The sequence below is a fragment of the Chiloscyllium punctatum genome, chromosome 52, assembly GCF_047496795.1.
Source record: "Chiloscyllium punctatum isolate Juve2018m chromosome 52, sChiPun1.3, whole genome shotgun sequence".
Taxonomy (NCBI): Eukaryota; Metazoa; Chordata; class Chondrichthyes; order Orectolobiformes; family Hemiscylliidae; genus Chiloscyllium; species Chiloscyllium punctatum.
Window position 1 is genome coordinate 933,941 of NC_092790.1, and position 15,141 is coordinate 949,081.

Here is a 15,141-nt window from a genome sequence, read left to right on the forward strand (position 1 = left end):
TCTCCCCCAAAAAAAGTTAGTAACACAGACAGAAATATACCATTTAACACCAGGAGCCTGACTGCAGCTTAATAACATTCTTTGTTCTGATTAAAAGTTTGTGGGCGGCACGGTGGCACAGTGGTTAGTCCTGCTGCCTCATAGCGCCAGAGACCCCCGTTCATTTCCCGCCTCAGGGGACTGACTGTGTGGAGTTTGCACCTTCTCCCTGTATCTGCGTGGGTTTCCTCCGGGTGCTCCGGTTTCCTCCCCCAGTCCAAAGATATGAAGGTCAGGTGAATTGGCCATGCTAAATTAGCCGTAGTGTTAGATGTAGGAGAATGGGTCTGGGTGGGTTGTGCTTAGACGGGTTGGTGTGGACTTATTGGGTTGAAGGGCCTGTTTCCACACTGTAAATAATCTAATCTAAATAAATGCAAAACATTAACTCTGCTTCTCTCTCTCTACAGTTGCGGCCAGTCTGTTTCAAATTTCCAGCAGCCACAGCGTTTGTGTTCATTTTAGTAACTTCATTATTAACTTTTCAGAACTCACTCAGTTTCTGCAAGATCTTTTGATCCACTTAGCATTGCAACCATTGTAAATTATTGTCTGGAATGTAGTCAATGGTTCCGTTCTTGAGGTGGAAATGATCACAGATTCCCAGGTGTTTGAGTGAAGTCATTCCTCCTTATCTCAGTCACTCAGTCTGCTCTCATTTTCTGAGACTGTGACCCATTGTTCTAGGTTCCTATCAGCAGAGACAGCTGCCAACATCAACCCTGCCAATCTCTTTAGTCATAATATCCAGTTCAATGAAAACACCTCTTATCACATGCAGTACAGGATCTCTGAATCTCACCCACTTAGTCAACAATCTCCAGAAACAGGAATAAGCCGGTGCCCCTCTGTTACAAACACTCTGATGGCAATGTGTGCTTCCTTCAGTGAGGAAAACAAATTTGCAACCATCTGTGTCCGTCTGTCTGCCTGAGGTTCCAATAAGTGCATTGATGGAAATCACATTGGAAAACCAAATCCCTTCCAGGTGTTCAAATCACTTCATGCAGAATTTACAGACAAAGGAAATCTGTGTTATCGGGAGCATAATCTTATTAGTGACAGTCTGTTGCTCACAGCAACATGATCTTCTCACAAACACAAGCCATTGTTCTATGTTGAAATTGAAATGTGAAGCCAAAAAGGTCATGTAAACAATCCGCTGCTCGTCACTTTAATAAATGAACTTGCTGATCAGATAATATTCAAAGTGTTATAAAGTTGAAGGTGTGTACTGTATCTTTAAGAGGGAGAGAACACTCTTCTGAACTGAGAGCTTATAACTACCTGTGTACCGTATATATGATTGGCCAGCAATCCCAGAGTGTACTGGGAAAGCAAACAAATGTAACATTTGGCTGTGAAATATAGACCTGAGTTGGTTGCTGTTTTGACAATAATTCAAATTTAATCTATCAGTTTAAATTATACCCCAAGATTCCAAAACCGAATCGAATTTGTATTTATTGTTTTGCCAGCATCAAGCCAATGAGATGATCTGTTGGGGGCATATAAAGTGCAGACATTTTAAAAATTGGTCAGAGAGTAACTGCTGTCTGGGAGAGTTAACATCTTGCTCACCAAGAAATTAGGAAAGTCTCTCAATCAAAGGGTACCTTTTCATATGAAACATACTCAGAATAAAAGAAGACAACGGCCCAGGGAGATGCTCAGACAGACGAAGAAAGACACAAAAGACAAGAGCCGCTATGTACTTTTGAAATTAAGTTGATGTAATTTTAATAAGTGTCTTATTGAAATAACATATTGTTATATAGCTGGAGGCTATAATAAACAGTGAAGAGAAAGAGGGAGCTTAGATTTATGATTAGTTGTTTAATATTCACTTTTCAAGTTAAAAATAATTTGATGCTATTTTCTTTAAATAGTGGAATTTGTGAGTTTTCTGTCACTCAGACTTTAACAGATTACGTGGTGAGGTGAACTTTTCTGGGTGTTTGGTTTAATTAACAGAGGGGTTCACTGTCATGTTGTAACAAAAGAAACACAACAAAGTACAGCACAGGAACGGGCCCTTCAGCACATAATGTTGTGCTGAATGTGACACCAAATTAAACTAATCCTTTCTGCCTATCTTTGTTCCACATCCTTGCATATCCACATGCTTACCCAAAAATCCCCTCTCATATCTGCCTCCTATACCATCCCTGGCAGCATGTTCCAGATTCCTACCACTCTCTGAGGAAAACATATTAGCCCTCACATCTCCTTTGAGCTCTCCCTCTTTCACCTTAAATGCATGTTCCATAGTAAAGATATTTCAGCTCTGGGTAGAACATTTTGACCGTTAACCCTGTGCATCTCATGACGCTGCGCTGACTGTCCCTAATTAGGCCATTCTTTCCCAAATGCGCATAAATCCTATCCATAAGAATTCTGTCCAAAGCTTCCCAACCACTGAGATGAGACTCACTGGGCTATAATTTCCTGGATTGTCCCTATTTCCCTTCTTGAAGAGAGGAACACCAGTCCTCTATGACCTTTCCAGTGGCTAGCGAGGACTCAAAAATCTTGGCCAGGGCCCCAAAAATCTCCTGTCTTGCCTCTCTCAATAACCTGGGGTAGCTACCATCTGGCCCTCGGGATTAATCCACTTTAATGCTCTTCAAGAAATCCAACGCTTTTTTCTCGACCTCAAAATTGCCCGAGCACATTAGCCTGCTCCACACAAATCTCACTATCCTCTATATCCTTTTCCTGGGTGAATGCTGATGCAAAGTAATTATTTAGGATCTCGCCCACTTCCAGTGACTTCAAGCACAAGTTCCTTCCTTTCGACTTGACTGGCCTGACCTTCTTCCTGGTTCTGTGGAAGCTGTGGGAAGGGTTCAGAGGAGATTTACTGTGATATGGCCTGGTATGAAAGGAAGGTCTTACAAGGAAAGGCTGAGGGAATGGAGGCTGTTTTAGTTGGAGAGAAGAAGGTTGAGAGGTGACTTAACTGAGATGTATAAGATAATCAGAGGGTTAGATCGGGTAGCTATTTTTTCCACGAATGGTGAAGGCTAACATGAGAGGACATAGCTTTAAATTGAGGGGGGATAGATTAAGGACAGATATTAGGGGTACTGTCTTCACTCAGAGAGCAGTAGGCACGTGGAACGCCTGCCTGCAACAGTAGTAGAATCGCCGACGCAAAGGGCATTTAAATGGGCATTGGGCATACATATGGGTAATATTGGAAGGGTGAAGGTTAGATAGGCATCAGATTATTTTCACAGGTCGGTGCAACATTGAGGGCCAAAAGGCCTGTACTGTACTGTAACGATCCATGTTCATATCCTCTTGTGGGTAATTATCTCCAGAACGATTTGGGATTCACTTTCACCCTACTTGCGAAGGGCATGCCCCCTCCTTGCTCTGCTAATTCACTGTTTGGGCTCCTTTGAGCTTTTCTCACATGCCATGCCAATTCTAGCTTCCCAAAATTTGTTTTTTTCTCCCTTCTGACTAAATTCCCAGCCTCCCTCGTTATCCAAGGAGCCCTTACATTGCCAGCCTTGTTTCTCCTCCCTCCTGAAACATGTTGGTCATGAACTCCGATCAGAAAGCCTTTAACTAACTCCCACGTGCCCAATGTGGCATTGTCTGATGACAGCTGATCCCAGTTAACACTGCCTAGCTCCTGTCTAATACTGACATCATTTTCAATCCCATAATTTAGAAACATCCCTCAGGGTCCTGTCCGTATCCTTATTCGTAGTTACCTTAAAAAAACTTAAGTTGTGATCACTGTTTCCAAAATGCTCTCCCACTAAAAGGTCAGTCACCTGGCCAGGCTCATTCTGAAACAATGAAACCCTGAAGTGTTGAGCAGCCAGGTCTGTGCTTCTCCCAACCACATTTCTGGAATGGCCACAATATCGGATCGGAGTTTATCTACCTGAGCGACGTTGCTCCTTGTGTTGAAATTAACACAATCAGCCCATTCGGACCATGGTGTTCATTTCTCTGTACTCCCTTTCTGATTGACTCGTTTACATCTTCCTTCCTTCCTTCCGTCCTCATCCCCAGCCCCCACAATGTGCTGCCCTGCTACTGTGGTTCTCATGCCCTTGCCATTCTAGGTTAAACCCTTCCCTTGTAGCAGGAGCGATCCTCCCTGTGAGGATATCAGTTCCCCTCTAGTTCAGGTCACCCATGCTTCAGAAGAGGTTCCAATGATCCAAGATCCTGAAACACCCACTGTACCAGCTCTTCAGCCATGCATTCATCTCTGCTATCTTTCAATTCCTTATCTCACAAGCACATAGGACTGGTGGTAACGCAGTGATTACTACCCTCAAGGTCCTGCTTTTCAGTCGTTCCCTACTTCCTGTGCTTACTTCTCAGGATCTCATCCCTCTTTCTACCCATGTCGTTGGTAGCAATGTGCACCATGACCTCTGGTCTCCCATTCTCCCAATTCAGAATTTCATGCAAATGCTCAGAGATGTCCTTGACCCAGACACCAGGGATACAACACCCCATCCTGGAGTCTCGGACACAGCCACAGTAACACCTGTCTATGCCCCCAACTAGCGGCTCTCCTCCTATTTTCGCTCCCTTGGATTTTGCCCGACCTTGTTCTCCAGCAGAGTCAGTTATAGAGTCATAGAGTCCTACAGCACAGAGAGAGGCCCTAGGAGCCAGACTGATCCCTGGCAACCATAATGTCCATCCGTGGCAACCCCATTTCCCTGCCCATGCCCCATATCCTTCTAATCCTTTCCTACCCATGTATCTGTCCAAATGCCTCTTAAATGTTGTTAATGTACCTGCCTCAGCCACTTCCACTGACAGCTCATTCCGTATGAGAATCAGTATCTGTGTAAAAACGTTGCTGCTAACGTTCCCTTTTATTCTTTCCCCTCTAACCTTAAACTGATGCCCTCTAGTCCTCAATTCTTCAACCCTGGGAAAAAGACTGAATGTATTCACCCTATCCATGCCTCTCATGATCATATACATTTCTATAAGATCGCCCTTATGTCTCCTATGCTCTGAAGAAAAATGTCCCAGCTTGTCCAACCTCTCCTGATAACTCAGGCCATTGAGTTGTGGTGTTATAGACCTGGCTACCGCTGTGCTACTCCCCTGAGAAGCTATCCCTAACAATACACCAGCTCTCTCTTCTTAAACATCCGCATCCAACCCCATCTTTATCCCCTGTATGATCCTCAGTGTGTCCTGCTGTTGCTCCAACCCGACCACGCGGACACCCACCGACCTGATGGAACCTGGATGTTTGGACTGGACAAGATCAGGGGTGTTTTTAAACGCAATGAATGGAATTCTGAAATTACATTTGTAATGTAATGTAATGTAGAGCAGCGTGAAATGGAGGTGGATGACCAACGTGACTCGCAGTAAGGATACAGACAGGAGAATCTGAGGTGATCATGAGGATGTGGAGGTGAATGTGGGAGACAAGCTGGGCCTGTATTGGAGTAGTCACGGTGAGAGGCAACAAATGCTGGATGGAGGGTTTCAGCAGCTGATGGACTGACGCTGAGGTGAGCCATCGGAAACTGAGCAAGTGACCACCATCTAATAGGACAGAGAAACTGATCCATCAGCCTGAAACTGACTGACCACGTGGCTGTCAGTGACTCCAACACAAGTGAATGGAAACATTGCTCAGAGCCTGTTTCTGTAACATTCAACACAACCAGGAAATGGAAAGTGAATAATTAGCTGAAAACAAGGCCACTGCTCTGTTAGAGTCAAAATCATTCAATGTTCAGTCACTGAATATTCTAACCTGCAGAAAGGAATCTCCCAGAATCACAGCAGAAGGAGAAAACAAGCTTGGCTGAGACAGAATGAAGCCACCGCCTGCATCACAACAGCTCAGAATAAAGAGGCTGAATTCTCCACCAACTGACACGCAATACAGATACTGTCAGAGTTACAGATCGAGTTCAGAATTATTCAGGAAACAGACTTACCAGATACACTGGTCGGTGGGGTGTGCCAAAAATCCATGAAATAGCTTTGTGATGTGCCGTTTTTGTTGAGAAATGATTCTTTGTTTTCGCGAAGAAGAGCGGATGTGTAGTTCACTGATCACTAGATTTACAGACAAAGGAAACCTGATCAATGACTCACAGGTCAATTACACTGTTAGTGACAGTCCATCGCACACAACAACAGCCTGTTACACAGAGAACAGAACAGATTCTAGTTTAACAGAGACACTCTCACAATGAACATCTGCTGCTTTAATAAAAATGTTACCTGTTTGAAGAAAAGGAACATATCACCAATACAGCGAGACGTTTAAACTGCCCAATGTAACTGCGGAGATTTTAACCAATTCAGTGATCACTTTTTCTATGTACTTTTAAAGCTATTTTGAGCAGGGTATGTATCGTGGGTCGGTGTGGACTTGCTGGACCAAGGGCCTGTTTCCACACTGGAGGGATTCTATTCAATACAATTGTCAACCTGTCCCACAGCAGGATGGGTAAGGCCCAAGGGGACTCTGTACCGGACAGGGGTTGTGTCCCACAGCAGGATGGGTAAGGCCCAAGGGGACTCTGTACCGGACAGGGGTTGTGTCCCACAGCAGGATGGGTAAGGCCCAAGGGGACTCTGTACCGGACAGGGGTTGTGTCCCACAGCAGGATGGGTAAGGCCCAAGGGGACTCTGTACAGGACAGGGGTTGTGTCCCACAGCAGGATGGGTAAGGCCCAAGGGGACTCTGTACCGTACAGGGGTTGTGTCCCACAGCAGGATGGGTAAGGCCCGAGCGGACTCTGTAACGGGAAATGGTCATGTCCCACAGCAGGATGGGCAAGGCCTTGGACAAGTCTGGACCGGGGATGGGTAATGTCCGAGGGAAATCTGTACCGGGGAGGCATTGTGTCCCACGTTAGGGTGGGTGAGGCCGGACGGGAATCTGTACAGGGGAGCGTGTTCCCCACAGCAGGATGGGTAAGGCCCGAGGGGAGTCTGTACTGGGGACGGGTTGTGTTCCACAGCAGGATGGGTAAGGCCCCAGGGGAGATTGCAACAGGGAGGGGTTGTGTCCCACAGCAGATTGGGTAAGACCTGAGGGGAGTCCAACCCGTAGAGGGGTTGTGTCTCACAGCAGGATGGGTAAGGCTTGAGGGGAGTCTGTACCGGGGAGGGGTTGTGTTCCATGGCAGGATGGGTAAGGCCCGAGGGGAGTCTGTACTGAGGAGGGGTTGTGTCCCTCAGCAGGATGAGTAAGGCCCGAGGGGAGTCTGTACCGGGGAGGGGTTGTGTCCCTCAACAGGATGGGTAAGACCCGAGGGGGGTCTGTACCTGGGAGGGGTTGTGTTCCATGGCAGGATGGTTAAGGCCTGAGGGGAGTCTGTACCGGGGAGGGGTTGTGTCCCTCAGCAGGATGGGTAAGGCCCGAGGTGAGTCTGTACCAGGGAGGGGTTGTGTCCCTCAGCAGGAAGGGTAAGGCCCGAGGGAAGTCTGTATCGGGGAGGGGTTGTGTCCCACAGAAGGATGGGTAAGGGTCTGTGTCCCACAGCAGGATTGGTAAGGCCTGAGGTGAGTTGTACCGTGGAGGGGTTGTATCCCAAGCAGGATGGGTAAGGCCCGAGGGCAGATTGCACCAGGGAGGGGTTGTACCCCACAGCAGGATGGTTAAGGCCAGTCAAGAGACTGTACCGGGGAGGGGTTGTGCCTCACAGCAGGAAGGGTGAGGCCCGAGGGTACTCTGTACCAGGGACGGTATGCGACCCAAAGCAGGACAGGTAAGGCTCAAGGGTAGACTGTACCGGGGAGGGGTTGTATCCCCCAGCCAGACGGTTAAGGCCCGAGAGGAGTCTGGACCTCAGAGGGGATGTGTCCCACAGCAGGATGGGCAAGGCCCGAGGGGAGTCTGTGCCGGGGAGGGGTTCGGTCCCACAGCAGGATGGGTAAGGCTCGAGGGGAATCTGTACTGAGGAGGGGTTGTGTCCCACAGCAGGGTGGGTAATGTCCGAGGGGAGTCTATGTGGGGAGGGGTTGTGTCCCACAGCAGAATGGGTAAGGCCTGAGGAGTGACTGAGAGCAAAGATTTACTTAGAGAGCTGAGGGGCAACATTTTCCACAGAGGACGGTTCATACACGGAATGGACTGCCAGTGGCGCATGGGAGAAACAAGAACAATTACAACATGGAAAAGACATTTGGGCAGGAACATGGAGGGGAGAAGGTTTGAAGGGCCATGGGCCAAACGCAGGGAAATGCAACTCATTCAGTTCAGGAAACCTGGTCAGCATTGATGACTTTGGCCAGAGAGTCATGCAGCACACAAACAGACCCTAAGTCTTGGGTTATTGGGGGAGTGGACTATCGTGACAAGGCATGTTGTCGAGCCTGAAGTAAGTTAGAGTGATATGGATGGTAGTCTGGACTGGAGCAGGTTTCAAATGTGTGAAGTGATTGGTGAGAGGGGAGGAAAGTACAGAGATAGGAACTGTTTTTGGCATTAGAATGATTGAAGACACTGATCCACAAGACAAGCCATAGATACAGTGTGGGAGAGGGAATACAGAACGGAACATTCCCAGAGAGCATTCCCACCCACTCGTGGAAGGCCTGCTTTCCCCTCTTTTGTACTGATGCTCACTAAGACAGCACAGGCTTGGATTGATAACTGTGACACTCCCGATGTTATCTTAGTACAAGAAAACTTGCAGTAAAGGTAGTGACTGAACCTGGGGTGTGTCTGTACTGTGCTCCCCCTCCAGCACTATAGCTATGTCATGTCCTGTTAGCTGATGCTTGGAGCCCTCTCATTGCTCTCTGCTCTGTGCACTGTGAGTGATCTTACCTCACTGCAGGATTTATTGAAGGCTCCAGATCTCCCTGCCCTGTGTCTCTCTGGCTGACAAATCATCTTCAATGAGGGATGGATGAGACACCCAGCAGCTGGGAAGTCTATTAGGTCAGGACCTTCCTGAGTACCTACAGACAGATTAGCACAATGGGAAGTTAGACTGTTGCAGTGAGGGCTACTCATGTCAAATGGCACTGAGTCCCACAGAAATCTGGAACATCCCAGTCTCCATCGTCTATCTGGAGTGGAGAATTCTGTTTGCTCAGGATCTGGAGGAGCTGCAAGAGCGAGGGACATTGACAGAGGCAGCGATTAGACCCACACAGTGAGGGATATCACATGGAGAGATACTAAGTGATATCACCAGAGTGCAACATCAAACAATTGTGCAGGAAGAAAGGGTTTTGATTCATGTTGCACTGGGATGGGCAACCTGTGAGCAGGCGAAGTGATGGTCTAGTGGCATTAAGTGAGACAATTTATCCAGAAACTCAGCAAATGTTCACTGGACACAGGTACAAATCCCACTATTGCAAATGAGAAAATGAGAATTAAATGCTTCAAAAAAGATGTAATTAAAAACCTGTGCATATTAAACAATTGCTGATGTTAAGAAAAATCCACCGGGTGCATTCATGTCTTTAGTGAAATGATCTAAGGTGGGTCTTTCCTTCGATTGTCCTGGACCCCGATAGCCCAGCCCTCCTGCACATTGACCTTCTCAAGATGGCGGCTCTGAGGCCCGCGCTCCCTCTTCCCTCAAATAAATGGCGGCCGTGACCCTGGGCCGCTTTCCCAACAGAGACCATCATCTCCTTATCCGGGTCTGGAGTGTCTTTTTCGGATTTTTTTTCACCTATATCCGCGTCTTTTGAATTCTCTCCGCTCCTTTCTCCCAGCAAGTCTCCCACACACCGCTCTCTGAAGCCGATCGTAGCCACACCCGGAGAAAGCTACTCCATGACTCGCCGTGTCCTGGTTAATGTGACACTGCGCATGCTCTTCATAGAAACCAAATTGCGCGTGCGTCCGAGGTTGTCAGTGAGTTTATAGAGAATATTCATATCTACACAGAATCACGGGGGAAATATCCGACATTAACAAGTGCTCTGTCGAGTTACAGTCATTGAGATGGTTAATATGCAAATAGATTGTTTGGCCCAATTTAACCATACCAGCCAGGTATGTAAATTACCAATCGTTCTGGGAGTTTGAAAATAAGTTTGTTACTCAAGTTGTATAAATCGATTGGAAATATGTTCATTGTCAGATTTACATCTGAACTATTTCTTTAAAATCTCACATTGGTTTATGAGAGGTGTTTAATTCTCCGCTATGCCGTGACAATGATCAATCCTGCAAAGCAGTTTGCTTTCTGACCAATCCTGAAGCGTTCACTCCACAGAACGCATTGGCCCGCTCCTCACTCACTCTGGTTGGAGGACCGGCCGCTGCTCGGTCCTTCAGTTCCGCCCCTTCCTTCCAAAAGCAGAGGTGATTCAGGTGCGACTCAGCAGTTAAGCAACAGAAACATTAAGGGACAAGGGAAGTTGGAGTCGATGCCTTGTGATGCAGGGAAAATATCCCGAATCTTGGACCGAGAGACCGGCGTTCAATTCACAGGTAGTGCAGGTGTGTGTAAAAACAACTTTGAACAGGTTCATGAGGGAAAATAAGGGAAGTCAGGAACCGAGTAAAAACAATAGAAAACTCATACAATGTGGTGGTGCTCTCAATAGTCAGATGATTTTAGTCTTTACCAAGTGTTTCAGGGTCCCAATACAGTCTGTTCCACTCCTCCTTGTGCACATATACCACGATTGTGGGGTAAAGTGTTGTGGTGGGATATAAAGGTGCTTTTCTAGAACTCACTCGGTTTTGGAGTTAAAAATGGGTGAGAAAGAGTAGGGTTTTGGATGGAGTTACCTGTTCCCCTCCGGCTGCAGCATCTCATTATTGTGCTGACTCTACCTCGTACATGTTTGGTAGAGAACACTGTCATTTCATCAGCCCACAATACAAGATCCGTCACTCTGTTTAAGACAGCAGAAATCTCTTTTAGCACTATAGTCATGACATGCATGAACCTGTTGCAGTGCTACAAACTCCATGACAGGCTCGGTCTGGAACCTCCTCTATCCTTAAGACTTTATGCACTGCTTGCACTTTTCCATTTCCCCTTTGCATGTTCTCTTTCCAACCCACCCCACCTGTATCATTCCACAGCTGGAGCTGTCAAGGGCAGAAGTCTGCGGAATAGCCTCCCTAACCTTCTCTATCTTCCTTTTAAGATGTATCTTAAAATCATTCTCTTTAATCAATGTTTTGATCATCCATGAAGCACCTTGGGAGATTTGCCATTGTGAAAGTTCCATACAATGCAAGTAGTTGTTGTTATTGCCATACATTAGGTGAAACAGGAATGATGCAATCAAAATTCTAACAAGAAAATCACTGATAGGCGCAATGTATAGGCCACCAAATAACTACATCACATTGGCATGGGCAATAAACAAATAAATAACTAATGCCTGTACAAATGGTACAGCTATTATCGTCGATGATTTTAATCTATATGTAGATTGGTCAAACCAGCTCAGTCAAGGTAACCTTGAGGTGTTCACTAAGTGTATTCATGATAGTTTTTTGAACAGTATGAAATGGAACTGACAAGGGAGCAAGCTATCCAAGATCTGGCCCTGTGCAATGAGCCAAGAATAATTAATGACTTCAGAGTTAGGGATCCCCTGGAAAGAAGCGATCACCGTATGGTTGAATTAGAGAGTGTGAAGATAAAATCTAATAACTGGGTCCTGTGCTTGAACACTGGGAACTACAATAGAATGAGAGAGAATCTGGATAACGTAGACTGTAAACAAAAATTTTATGGTGGGAAGATGATCAGCAGTGGAAGATTTTCAAAGACATTTTACAAAGTGCTCAGCAAAGATATATTCCAGTGAAAAGGAAGGACTGTATGAAAAGGTATTCTCGGCAATGGGTATCTAAGGAAAGTGATCAAATTAGACCCTAAGAACATAAGACATAGGAGTGGAAGTAAGGCCATTTGGCCCATCGAGTCCACTCCGCCATTTAATCATGGCTGATGGGCATTTCAACTCCACTCACCCGCATTCTCCCCGTATCCCTTAATTCCTTGTGACATCAAGAATATATCAATCTCTGCCATGAAGACATTTAGCGTCCCAGCCTCCACTGCACTCCACAATGAATTCCACAGGCCCACAACTCTCTGGCTGAAGAAATGTCTCCGCATTACTGTTCTGAATTTACTCCCTCTAATTCTAAGGCTGTGCCCACCGGTCCTAATCTCCTCACCTAACGGAAACAATTTCCTAGCATCCACCCTTTCCAAAACATGTATTATCTTGTAAGTTTCTATTAGATCTCCCCTTAACCTTCTAAACTCCAATGAATACAATCCCAGGATCCTCAGCCTATCCTCGTATGTTAGACCTCCTATTCCAGGGATCATCCATGTGAATCTCCGCTGGACACGCTCCAGTGCCAGTATGTCCTTCCTGAGGTATGGGGACCAAAACTGGACACAGTACGCCAAATGGGGCCGAACCAGAGCTTTGTAAAATCTCAGTAGCGCATCGCTGCTTTTATATTCCAACCCTCTTGAGATAAATGACAACATTGCATTTGCTTTCTTAATCATGGACTCAACCTGCATGTTTACCTTTAGAGAATCCTCGACTAGCACTCCCAGATCCCTTTGTACTTTGGCTTTATGAATTTTCTCACCATTTACAAGGTAGTCCATGCTTGTATTCTTTTTTCCAAAATGCAAGACCTCGCATTTGTTCACGTTGAATTTCATCAGCCATTTCCTGGACCACTCTCCCAAACTGTCTAGATAATTCTGCAGCCTCCCCACTTCCTCAGTACTACCTGCCTGTCCACCTAACTTCGTATCATTTGCAAACTTCGCTAGAATGCCCCCAGTCCCTTCATCTGGATAATTAATATAAAGCATGACCACGCAGGTAACCATGCCTGGGATCCAATCAACGACAAGTCCAGCAGTAACTTCAGTGCATTTGCCGAATGGGCGGACTGTTCAAGTGCAAGGAGTTATCCAAGCAGCTCAGTCCTCAGTCATTCAGTCCCCTCCAGTTCAGACTGTCCAGATCTCTACTATATCTGAATGTGAGGACTCCAAGGAATCTGTGGATAGCATGACTGACTCTCAGAAATGTAGAGAAACCCTATCGAGACGGCCTTCATTCAGGAAAATCCTGAATGAACTTTCTTCTGATCCCCTGGTGTGCCAAGAAATTGATGAGGAAAAATCAGAAGAAGAGTCTGTCTCAACTGTTACTACAATGACGATGCAGACACCCATCTATCAGACTATCAGCAGACAATACATTGCTATCACACAGCGGGGGAGCAATTCAGCTGGCCAACAATGGTTCAGATGGAGTGCAAGGACTCCAGACACTAACAATGACCAACGCAGCTACAGCCAAGGTTTGAGCAGCCATTGTACAGTATGCACAGAGCCCTGATGGACAGCAAATCTTTGTTGAAAATGTGTTGCTGGAAAAGCGCAGCAGGTCAGTTAGCATCCAAGGAACAGGAGAATCGATGTTTCGGGCATAAGCCCTTCTTCAGGAATCAGGCAGCATCCAAGGAATAGGAGAATCGACGTTTCGGGCATAAGCCCTTCTGTGCCAGGCAGCCAAGTGCTTGTACGAGGTGCTGCTGAAGATGTCCAAACCTATAAGATCCGTACAACTCCTAACTCCACTGCTGGCCAGGGAATGGTTATGGCATCTTCACCAGTCCTGCAAAGCCAGTCCCAGAATGCTGAAGAAACCACTCATAAATGTGAAATCTGCCTCATGAAAAACAGGGAAGCAGCTCGAGAGTGCCGTCGCAAGAAGAAAGAGTGTGTGAGATGCTTGGAGAATTCAGTTGCTATTCTGGAAAATCAAATTGAAAGAGAAGGTGTACAAAGTGGCCAAAAACAGCGTGAAACTAGAACTGAGAAAACGTTAAAGGTCAACTGAAAGCCACGAAAGAGCTATAAAGAAAAGTAATATAGAATATGAGAAAAATAAACTAGCACAGACTATAAAGACAGAGAGCAAATGTTTATATAAATATATATAATGAGAAAAGAATGGCTAAAGTAAATGTTGGTCCTTTGGAAAGTGAGAAGCATTTAGTTATGGGATATCACAGTGGAGGATACTAATATCTTTCCAGTAACTAGCAAAGAGACAAAGGTAGGTGAGGATTTGGAAACTATCATTATTACGGAACAGCTAGTTTTAGACTGTTTGGAGGTAATTGAGCTAATGATAGAAAAGTCTTCTGACCTTGATGGAATGCCTCCCAGGGTACGAAAAGAGATGCCAGGAAAAATAGCAAATGCACTGGCAGTAATTTTCTAAAATTCACTGGACTCTGTGGCAGTCCCAGCAGATTGGAAAACAGCAAAAGTGACACCACTGTTTTAAAAAGGAGGTGGACAAAAAGTGGGGAATTATATACCAGTTAGTTTATTCTCTGTAGTGGGAAAGATGCTTGGGTCTATTATCAAGGAAGAAATAACAGGGAATCTCGATAGAAATTGTCCATTGTACAGATGCAGTATGGGTTCATGAAGGGCAGGTCATGCTTGACCAATCTTTTGGAATTCTATGAAGACATTTCAAGCAAGGTGGACAACGGAGACCCAGTGGATGTAGTGTACCTGGATTTCCAAAAGACCATCAACAAGGTGCTGTGCAAGAGGCTGTTGCACAATATAAGGGTGCATGGTGTTAGCGGTAGAGTATTAGCATGGATAGAAGATTGGTAAACTAATAGGAAGCAAACTGTTGGGGACAAATGAGTATTATTCTTGCTGACAATCATTGACACGTCGTGTGCCTCAGGAATCAGTGTTGGGACTGCAATTATTTACAACTGATACAGATGATTTGGAGTTGGAACTACATGTAGGGTGTCAAAGTTTGCATGTGATACTAAGATGATTAGCAGGACAAAGTGAGCGGAGGACTGTGAAACTTTGCAGAGCAACATAGATACATTGAGTGAGTGGGTAATGGTCTGTCAAATTAAATAGAATGTTTGTAAGTATAAAGTTTATACTCTTTGGTTGTAGTAACATTTAAAAATAAAATCACTTGAATGTTAAAAAGTTGCATCATTTGCTCTGCAGAGTGACCTGAGCATCCTTCTGCATGAAGGTTGGTCACCAGGTACAACAATCAGTTCAGAAAGCAAATGGAATTTTGTCCTTCGTTGCTGAAAG

The 15,141-nt window shown here is 45.6% G+C and overlaps 1 long non-coding RNA gene and 1 pseudogene across 1 annotated transcript in view; one reads left to right on the forward strand and one right to left on the reverse strand.

The window, feature by feature from the left end:
• Positions 1–6,027: 6,027 nt before the first annotated feature.
• Positions 6,028–15,141, reverse strand: part of LOC140470889 (uncharacterized) — a 1,100,083-nt gene continuing 1,090,969 nt past the window's right edge. Inside the window, exons 2-3 of the long non-coding RNA XR_011956784.1 lie at positions 8,841–8,974; positions 6,028–6,111 (exon numbers count right to left, since the gene is read on the reverse strand). This is a non-coding gene — a long non-coding RNA (uncharacterized lncRNA). The remainder of the gene's footprint in view (positions 6,112–8,840; positions 8,975–15,141) is intronic.
• LOC140470980 (cyclic AMP-responsive element-binding protein 1 pseudogene) lies at positions 12,866–13,888 on the forward strand (annotated as a pseudogene).